Below are 10,780 nucleotides of genomic sequence, written 5' to 3'. Positions count from 1 at the left end.
GGACAGTCTGAGGTGGCTGAACTCTTTTTTCCTTCTTGAGAGCTGCCCATATCCTCTGCAATTGCTGTTCCCAGGATGCTTGTCCTCTAGGCAAGAGATCTAGTCCTCCCTCCTAGAGTTAAAAGCCATTGCTTTTTCAGCATTTAACTGGCATAAACTCTTTACATCCTCTCCGTAGCTTTGTAAAAAATAAACTTCTACTGAGAAACTGTGGAGTTTCCCAGAGAACAGCCTGGAAGTATCTGAATGCCCGTACCCTGAATTTCCTTCCTAACAATCTCCTTGGACCATCACCAAACCCTTCTCAGGGCACCATCATTCTATCCCTAGGGACCAGAGGCAGTTCATATTTCCTTTCTTTGGCCAAAAGCTTTAGTTCCATCATCCTAGAGTCTCTTGCTATTTCTCCCATGGTATTTGGTTGCCCTGGGGAGAGGGTCATAAGAGCAAGTCTAGGAGTGAACTGAATCAATCCAGTTCCAGGGTAGTCACTGAGAACCAAAGGGTCATCTGGCCCAATGAGAAGGGACAGAATACAGTTTTTGGATGAACAAATTGGAATCACTACTAGTGTCAATTAAACTACTGGTTCATTCCCAAAACAAGGCAAGGAAGAGCAGAACAAGCTCAGCTGGGATGAAGACAAGAGTGCCTCCCTTACCTGCCCAGTAACGTAGAAACCCCAAGGTCCTCATGAGACCCGGGCAGAAGCAGAGCAGGCAGAGCCTAGTGCCCCGTCTCAGGGGTGTGAAGAGTGGGGAAAGGCTGGTCCTGACAGCCTTGGGAGAAGTCATGGCACCTCTGTCCTTTAGTGCAAAGTTCCATGGTTTGTGTGTTGAGGACTCTTACAAGGTATTTTCATTGTCTGAAGAAATAAAATGGACCACCTCAGAACAACGGATGCTCCTTGAAGTCAAACGAGGTTAGAACACGGGCTTTTGTGAGAGTGGAATTTCCGAGCATCTGAACTGATCATCTCAAAGTGTATTTCAGGATATGTTTGCCCCATCCCGTAAACAAACAAACAAACAAACAAAACGATGAAAGTTCTTTTCTTCCTACCAGGTCTTCAAAGTTATAACTAGATTCTTTTCTTTTTGGTTATTTTTTTGTTTTTGTTTTTAAAAAATATATCTGAGTGAAAGATACAGAGCTCTAAGAATAGATCTAAATCTAAAAGATTTTTCATCCAAATCATTCCTTCATTTCTTCTTTTTTTTAAATCATAGCAGCATTGAGTAATAAAATATTTGACCATATTGGTTTCTTAGCCCTCCAACAACATCCCTAAATGTTTCTGAGCTCTGAGCAGAGGTTTAAGAACACCTCCCTGGGCCCACATGTATCCCATCAAGACTTGGACCAGACAGGCAGAAAGAGCATCACCCATGAACATGTTCTAGTCATTCCGTATTTCTTCTCCTCTTCTTATGGCCTACTTCCCTCTTTTACACTCAATATAATTGACAGTGATGACATCCGATTACAGCATTTCCTTCCAAATATATTTGGAGCCCAGACAAGCAGGTTTCTTTAATTCTCTAATAGAGAATAATAATTTTTCTTTAATTTTTATACTATCAAATAGCAATGTTACCAAAAAAAAAACAAAAAAATAAAACAAGTTTGCCAGATTGTCTCTTGACAAAATACAGGACATGGAGGCTGGAAACCATCTTATGCTCTGTTCGTTTCCCTCATAGTGATTATATAAATTATCTCCTGGGTCTGGAAACACCAGTCATTATTTCAAAAGGATAGCTTTCCAGATCCATATGTGGAAGGACGAAGAAAATATTGTCTGTGGGAAACTGTCCAGAAGAATCATCAGCATACAAGATCATTCAGGGTCTGTGGCCCACGTGGATATGCACAGAAAATCTCGCTGGTACCTGGACAGCACTCACACACCCCATTCAAATGGGTGGTTGGGTGTCACTGTGCCCACTGTACTGATAGTGAAATTGAGGGTATCCTGTATCCAGGTTAATGTAAGCTATTTAGAAATGGAGCTGAAGGGACTCACTCCTGGGGTATATTCTCATTAGTCAAATGGACCTTGAGCAAGATCGCAACCTGGTCTTCCTCTAGAGGAATGTTGCCATTGAGAAATCTTAAACTTGATTTAAAATAGAGCCTCCTAAACACGGTCCACCACCCTTTACCTCGTGTAGCTAATCTACTGCAAGGAGGGTGAGGGGGGCAAAAAAAAAAAAAACCAAAAACCATGGAAATAGGAAAGAAGGAATTTCCTGTCTTCTTGTCTTTTGGTCCTTCATGATTCAGTCACAACCTTCAAGCATTACACGTTATGTTTGCTCTGACCTGGTAGATTAATGACTTCTTCAGCTGCTAATGCAGTGATTTTTATCATTATTATTGTTTTAATTTCAAACAATGGGAGGCAAGGAAGAGGGTATTTACTGCAGCCATTCAGTGGAAACGTTTGGGTAAAACTACATTTGTAGTACCATAAACTAGCTTCCCAGTGCCATTTGAAACACTGCCAATTCGCTTATCGCTAACATTTCCCTGAAAAACAGAATTTCTTTTCCCTCCTTCTTCAGTCAGCTTGCCAGAAAGCATTATGTTGCCACAGCCAGCTACAGATGGGATAGGAGAGAAGTGTGCATTAATTGTATTCTGAAGCCTGCCATAAATCCACTGCAGTGACTCTGGATGGAGAGATTAAACAGCATTCAAGAACATTTTCCAAAAAAGTACTCGAGTACACAATAATGGTTTGTGTGGGGCAGACAGATGACACAGGATGACTGTGATTTATGTTCACAGTTGGGTCATTTATGTCTCATGTTGGGTCACCGCTCCTCAAGGGGAGGAGTGGAGTCTTACTCCTGTACTGCTCTCCGCAGAAACTTGCTCAGGACTCTGTGTACAGCACACAGCTACGGGATGATACATGGTTTGATGGGCTAGACTGTGAGCTGGACTGCTTGAGGGACACCCAGAGAACACAGCAAATACTGAGGTTGGAAGAAAGTGACAAGGACTTGACAAGAAAGAGACTGAGACCGTGAGAGAAAACTGCAAATATTAGACTCAAGAGTTAGACAAATTTGCGGTGACCTCACGAGCCCAGGTGGTGCTAGTGATAAAGAACCTGCCTGCCAAAACAGGAGACACAAGAGATGCAGGTTTGATCCCTGGGGCAATCTCCTGGAGGAGGGCACAGCAACCCACTCCAGTATTCTTGCCTGGAGAATACCATGGACAGAGGAGCTTGGCAGGCTGTGGTCCATAGGGTTGCAAAGAGTCAGACACAACTCAAGCAATTTAGCACACACACAATTTATTGTTCAAACCGAGATACTTTTGTGAGGATAATAGGGCATTGTAAACATTATGCCAGGTCAGCAGGCATAAACTGGAACCATCCTGATAAATTATCATATGTGATCACCCCAACTGCAATGTTCTTTGGCAAAGGAACGTAATGCTGCAAAGAAAGCATATCCTTGAATTAATGAAACGCTCAGGAAGAGGTACTATATTAGTCTGCCACCATAACAAAGTACTGGCTTCCCTCATAGCTCAGTTGATAAGGGATCTGGCTGCAATGCAGGAGACCCTGGTTCAATTCCTGAGTTGGGAAGATCTGCTGGAGAAGGGATAGGCTACCCACTCCAGTATTCTTGGGGTCCCTTGTGGCTCACCTGGTAAAGAATCTGCCTGCAATACAGGGAGACCTGGGTTTGAGCCCTGGGTTAGGAAGATCCCCTGGAGAAGGGAAAGGCTACCCACTCCAGTATTCTGTCCTGGAGGACTTCACGGACCATATAGTTGATGGGGTCACAAAGAGTCAGATGCGACTTTCACATTCATAACAAAGTACTGCAGATCGGGTGGCTTAAACAACAGAAATTTATCTTCTCACAATTCTGGATGGTGGAAGCCTGAAATCAAAGTGTTGGCAGGGTCGGTTTCTTCTGTAGCCTCTGTCCTTGAATTGCAGATGGCCATCTACTTCATGCGTCTTCACGTGGCCTTTCCTCCATACCTGCCTTTGTCCAGATTTCCTCTTCTAAAAGGACACCAGTCATACTGGTAGGGCCCATCCTAATGAGCTCATTTTGCCTCAACTATCTCTTTAAGGATGTAATCACAAACATATCACATTGTAACCTATCAGGGGTTAGAACTTCACCATATGAATTGGGATTTGGATTGTACACAACTCAGTCCACAACCCATTCTGATTCCTAAACAAAACCCAAAGTTTTACAAAAGCACTTTATACCTTCTCAGAATGCCCAGGCTCGTCAAGAGATCAAGAATCCAGGTTCTGAGATTCATAGACTTACCAGGGAGAGATGACGGGAGGTGTGGTCACACTCATGACAGCACACAGATGAAGCAAAATTTCACAGAGTGATGTTTAAAATATGCAATTGAGATACTATGTTGCTGCTGTACTAAGGCGCTTCAGTCGTGTCTGACTCTGTGTGACCCCGTAGACGGCAGCCCACCAGGCTCCCCCGTCCCCGGGATTCTCCAGGCAAGAACACTGGAGTGGGTTGCCATTTCCTTCTCCAATGCATGAAAGTGAAAAGTGAAAGTGAAGTCACTCAGTCAGGTCCAACTGTTCGTGACCCCATGGACTGCAGCCTCCCAGGCTCCTCGGTCCATGGGATTTTCCAGGCCAGAGTACTGGAGTGGGGTGCCATTGCCTTCTCCATGATATACTATAGGCACTGACAAACTACTATGAATATCAGCCACCACAAAGCTAGAGCAGGGCCTGGATGCTATGAATATGTCCAGGGCTACCCTTTAGTGGGAGGGTTATGAGGGAGGCTTGAGGTAGGGTTAGTCCCCAGACAAAGGCTTGGAGAACTAGTGCAGCAGGGACTCGAGGAAACAGCTGTTAACTAACTAGGTAGAAGTGTTCTAATGTTTTAACAACCAGTGCATACACCTGTGATCACCAACTGTCTATTAGCTGCTGTTAGAAGATGAGCAATTTGAGTCTTACCACTTATGAGCTCTGCAGTCTTGTCTTATAGCATCACCTCTTCAGGCATTAAGTTTACTGATCTCTGTGAAAGCTGCATGTCCACGAGGCTCAGGTACTTGAATACTACTGTCATGTCAGCAGTTTTTCCTTAGGTTTACTGGCACACACACACACGCACGCACACACACGCACACGCACACACACACACAAAATCCCATCTTCCAAGGAGCACCTTGATATCAATTTCCTTTCACTTTCTTTTCACTTTCTTTCCCTGTTTTCCTTCCTATTTCTCAGAAACTATCTGGGAGTGTCACAGAGGGCTCCCACACAATCAGAGCCCAATGCTTTTGGCTTGACATTAGGAAGTTACCATCTGAAGGTAACCAGTTGATACCTTGAAGTTTTATTTGAGAATAAAACTCCAGAGACGTTTCCATGGACCAGGGAAAGTTTTCAGTCTCATTCAAAACCCACTTATGTGGATATTTAAGATCTTTTGCATGCATGCTAAGTCGCTTCCGTCATGTCCAACTCTTTGCAACGCTGTGGACTGTAGCCCACTAGGCTCCTCTGTCCATGGGAGTCTCCAGGCAAGAATATTGAGGTGGTTTGCCATGCCCTCCTCTAGAGGACCTTCCCCACCCAGGGATCGAACCCTCGTCTCTTAGGTCACCTGCATTGGCAGGCGGGTTCTTCACCACCAGTGCTACTTAGGAAGCCCTCAGGATCTTTCAGTGAGCAACATATTGTGCACAAACAGTTTTGCATGTATCTAGATTGAACAGTGCCCAGTTCCCGGGAACTGGTCCTCTTGTGATCTGGGCACTGGATTTTCCAAATTTGAAAAGAAGAAACAAGTAAGGGATGGAGAAAGGGTCAAAGTATTAAAGGCAAGGCAGTAGTGAACTGTCAGTAACTCCCCAGCCTGGAAGCAACTCATCGAGTAAATATTTTCATTACATCAAATTATGTCTCTCAGAAAATAATGATGGTCTATTCACCCTTTCTACTGTAACCCAAAATAACACAAAATGGGTGGGATAATCATTGTAGGAAAGTATTCCTGCGGTACCAGGGTTCCAAAACGAGACAGCAGAATCTCATACCTTTACAATGTTTAAAATCAGAGCATAGTGTCATCTATGGAGACAGAAAGATAAACAAATGACTTTCAAAGTTCCATTTAACTTTAGATGTAAAGATTAAAATGCATGAAAAATGTATGAAAGCCAAGAATTCTGTGTGAGGTTTTATGGGCAAGAAATGGGTATCAATCTTTAAAAAAAATTTTTTTTAAATACATTGATTTCTTCCTGAGATTTATTATAAAGCCATTTGCAGAAAATTCATGTTAAACCCCAGAACAGGAGATCATTTTATGTAGTAAATAACTCTAGCCATAGGTTAGACATGTGTCTCACCCCAGCTTGACAGAAGGATTGGGAACCCCCCACCCAAGCAAAGAGGATTATGCTGCATTGGAGCTAAACCTCAGAAGAAAATATTGCTGTGAGGGGCTTCATATTTTGCCTCTAATATGGGGGATGGAAAGCAGGGAAGATAATGACCACCAACAGCGTAAGGAAAATGTAACTAAATATGGCAGCCCCGAGAAGACAGATGAGTTATGGAATCCCAAAGCGCCCAGATTCACTTTAGAGTTTACAGGTGATGATTCCCTTTGATTCATGGTCGTGGTTCTTAAGGGCAAAAGAACTTAGTTAGCTGGAGAAGGGGATGCAAACAGAAAGAAAGCCTTCTCCAGCTGGGAAAACAAAAGATGTTTGGGATGATGTCGATGAAAGCTTTTTTAAAGTGAGAGGTACAGAGAGAGTGTAAGAGGAAGGCAGCTGGAGTGTTTCCAGATCCGCTAATGATGCGTGGTGCTGCTGACAAAGCAGTTCACCAACCGGTGCAAGAGACAGCTGCCTGGGGGACCTGCCCTTTCTCTTAGGGTTGGACCCTAAGAGTCCAGGTCGGGGGAGCCTTCACCGCTTGGTTCAGAGAGCTTTTTTCTTTTGCTCTAATTTAAATGCTTACCACTGGGACATACTTAAAGCTTAGCTTATTTTTTCCCCCCTTTTCAGACTTCATTTCCCTTAGCAAGTATTTGGTTTCTAAGATCAGAAATCAACAGGGGAGAGGACATTAGCCTGGGTTATAAAATGAAATGAAACGCCTTCACTTTTTCATCCACTTTTACCAAAATGCTTGGTTCTTTGCTCACAAGACTGAGAAAAACCCAACCTGGGTTTAAACTACTCACCCGTTTGGGAATCAATTGCCCATCCCAGGGACCCAGGGACCTGTGGGTCTTGGTAATTATGTCTGGTTGGGCCTGTGTGATCTGAAATGTAAAATACGGTGCATGACAACAAAATTCATTTTGGTCTCTTTTTTTCATGTTGTTTCTCCAACTGAAGCAAGATGACATGTGCCACAAAGCCATCATCTGTGATGGTCTTAGAATTTATAATTTCAAGTTGCAGATCCCACATCACCTTCTCCCCATCATCACTAATTGACCTCTAACTCCTCCTTACCCAATTTCAACACGGGGACTTCCCTGTCTCTGGAAGCAGTTCACTCTATCATCAGACTTTACTGTACGATGGACTCTAAATTTGACAAGGTTCTTTCCAGGTGACAGCAGTAAGGCCAATATGTTCGCCATCTAAACCCACACTGCAGATACTGCCCTCCTGTTTGTGACCATTATCTATAGCTAAGCTCTTCCCAGCCCATGGAGCTCTATAGAGAAACTATTCAGATTGTTTCAACTATTCAGTGTTGTTTGCAGTTTGGTTTCATTTCGTGATACAACCTTCCCTCTAGCACAGCTGACTAGCACAGCTGATTGAGTTTGGACATGGGGAAGAATATTCTCAAATGAAGGTTTTTACACATTGGAACAGTTAATACAGGGAGGAGTGGAGTGCAGGCAATGTCCTCAAAATGCCCTTCCAGTATTTAGAATAGAAGTAAATATTTTACCAACTCTAATGCCTTTGTAAGAGTGCTACACAAAGTCACACCTGAGACAAAAGAATGCACTGGTTGCTCTCTCTTCCGTGCAGTCAGGTACCTCTCAAATGATGGCAAGATGGTCCTAGAGATTATTTCATGTCTGGAGTCAGCACACTACGGCACATGAGCCAAATTTATTCCATTTCCTGTTTCTGTAAGCCCTATGAGCTAAGAATGGTGTTTACATCTGTTAACGGCTGAAAAAAAAAAGAAAGAAAGAATACTTTGTGACACATAAAAATTAAATTCAAATGTCAATGCCCATAAATAAACACAACTTAAAAGAAAACGATGTTCATCATTTATGTGTTTTCTGTGGTCAATTTCACATTCAACATTTCAACTTTCAGCACAGTGGGATAGTTGTGTCAGAGAGCATTAGGACTGTAGAAAGCCTAAAATACTATCTGTCTAGCCCTTAATGAAAAATATTTGCTGGCTCTTTCCATCTCGGGCGGCCACAGTGAGCGGAGCCACCACCCTGACCATGTATCTATAATGTATGGTCATGCAGAACTGCTCCAGCTTCTCAATCAAGAGGAACGAGCAGACTTACAACACCGAAGAGGAACTAAAGAGCCTCTTGATGAAGGTGAAAAAGGAGAGTGAAAAAGCTGGTCTAAAAACTCAACATTCAAAAAATGAAAATCATGGCATCTAGTCCTATCACATCATGGCAAATAGATGGGGGAAAAGTGGAAACAGTGTCAGATTTAATTTTCTTGGGCTCCAAAATCAATGTGGACAGTGACTGCAGCCATGGAATTAAAAGACGTTTACTCCTTGGAAGAAAAGCAATGACAAACCTAAATAGTGTATTAAAAAGCAGAGACATCACTTTCCCAACAAAGGTCTGAATAGTCAAAGTTAAGGTTTTTCCAAAAACCAGTAGTAATGTATTGATGTGAGAGCTGAACCATAAAGAAGGCTGAGCATGAAAGAATTGATGTTTTCAAACCATGGTGCTGGAGAAGACTCTTGAGAGTCCCTTGGACTGCAAGGAGATCCAACCAATCCATCCTACAGGAAATCAGTCCTGAATATTCATTGGAAGGACTGATGCTGAAGCTGAAACTCCAATACTTTGGCCACCTGATGCGAAGAGCTTACTCATTGGAAAAGACTGTTGCTGGGAAAGATTGAAGGCATGAGGAGAAGGGGATGACAGGATGAAATGGTTGGATAGAATCACTGGCTCAATGGACATAAGCTTGAGCAAGCTCTGGGAGATAGTGAAGGACAGGAAAGCCTGGCCTGCTGCAGTTCATGGGGTCACTGAGTGACTGAACAACAGCCCCAAACCCAATAACCTGAAGGCCTGCAACTCCTTCCACTATAATGGGCTCATTCACAGCAAGACTGTGGGCATGCAGCCGGCAGTCGATGGCAAAAGGGTCATGATGGTGCCAGAGATCTGGCCAGCACAAACTGGTTACTTCCGAGGTGCAAACCACCGTGAGCAAGAATGCTCAGGCCACCTTTAGGAGCATCCGGCACATGATCTGGAAGAACAAGTACCACCCAGATTTGCGCATGGCCACCATCCCCAGAGCCAGAGCCATCCTGTGCAACCAGAAGTCTGTGATGGTGAAGAAGAAGTGGACCCACCCCATCAAGAAGCTCCTGAACCAACTATCCCCTCCTCAAAGCAATAAAGCTGTCAGCCGCTTTGTTTCTCAAATTTGTTCCTCAAATTAAAACAAAAAAACTTTGCTGATGACTGATACATGTCCTTCCCAAGTCTTCCTGATCATGTTCCTTGAACTTAACAGTCTGTTGCTTTGCCTGAATCTGTATTCTCTACTCAGTGTTTACAAAGCTCTCTGTACAACACCAGGCACATATTATTAAGCAGTAAGTACTTGATGAATGAATATAACCACCAATTTCATTAGAAGACAAATAGAATAGCATATCAGAAGCTCAAAAGATGAAAAGCCAATGGTACTTCTTGTTACAAACAGCTCAGCACCATTTTTCTTGGTGAATATGCAGTTTGAGCTGAAATGTCTGCCATTCTCTCTGTATAAGATCTACTGGTTCTAGACTCCCTGGCTTGTAATTACAAAGCAAAATCTTCTAATGCCAATAATAAGACCAACTTCTATACCTTTTAAGTGCAATCTTCTTGATTATAAGCAGCCACTGACTGAAGACTTCAATTAGAGAGGGAGATTTCTTAAACCCTGGGGCAAAAGTTTAGTTCAAAACAACCTGGAAAGTGGTTTAACTCTTTGAGGATCACCTGCCTACCAGCATACAGCATTCACAGCAAACCCATGATTTTGCACAGTTTAAAAAAAAGAATCATTCTGTGTTATTGGGTGGCTTCTCTCTCCTGAATACTGTCACCCTGGTTAAAGTTAACATGGAAGAAATGTGGGTAGGGAAGACAGAGTTCAGTTTGCTTGTTTAAGTCTCTTTATTCTATTTCAAAATAGCTGGTCCTGGATTTAGAAGTTCGGAAACTTCAAAACCCTTTGGAAGAGTGCAGACATAAATTGAAGCTATGCCTACCCAGCAGAGACTCCAAGAGACTGTTATCATACAGCATATCCCAGGAAGAGCCAAACATTCCTGTACAGAAGCCAGCCAGGCTGGGAAGTAGGACGACAAGAATGAACCTAGAGAAATTCCATAAACAGAATTAAGAAATGTCTCATCTCCCAAACAGAAATATGTATTCTATAGCTTCTGCAAATTTGCACATATTCAGAATGAGAAAATTTGGGCAATCAAGTATAAACTAAAGCAATAAAACCCCCTGATGCTCAT

At 42.9% G+C, this 10,780-nt stretch overlaps 1 pseudogene; it reads left to right on the top strand.

Annotated features, from left to right (window-relative positions):
• Nucleotides 1-8,426: 8,426 nt before the first annotated feature.
• On the top strand, nucleotides 8,427-9,703 carry LOC104983961 (annotated as a pseudogene).
• Nucleotides 9,704-10,780: the final 1,077 nt, after the last annotated feature.

Source organism: Bison bison, unplaced genomic scaffold (genome assembly GCF_000754665.1).
Source record: "Bison bison bison isolate TAMUID 2011002044 unplaced genomic scaffold, Bison_UMD1.0 scf7180017863702, whole genome shotgun sequence".
Taxonomy (NCBI): Eukaryota; Metazoa; Chordata; class Mammalia; order Artiodactyla; family Bovidae; genus Bison; species Bison bison.
The sequence above is the reverse complement of the archived record's forward strand: the minus strand, read 5'-3'. Positions and strand labels throughout refer to the sequence as shown.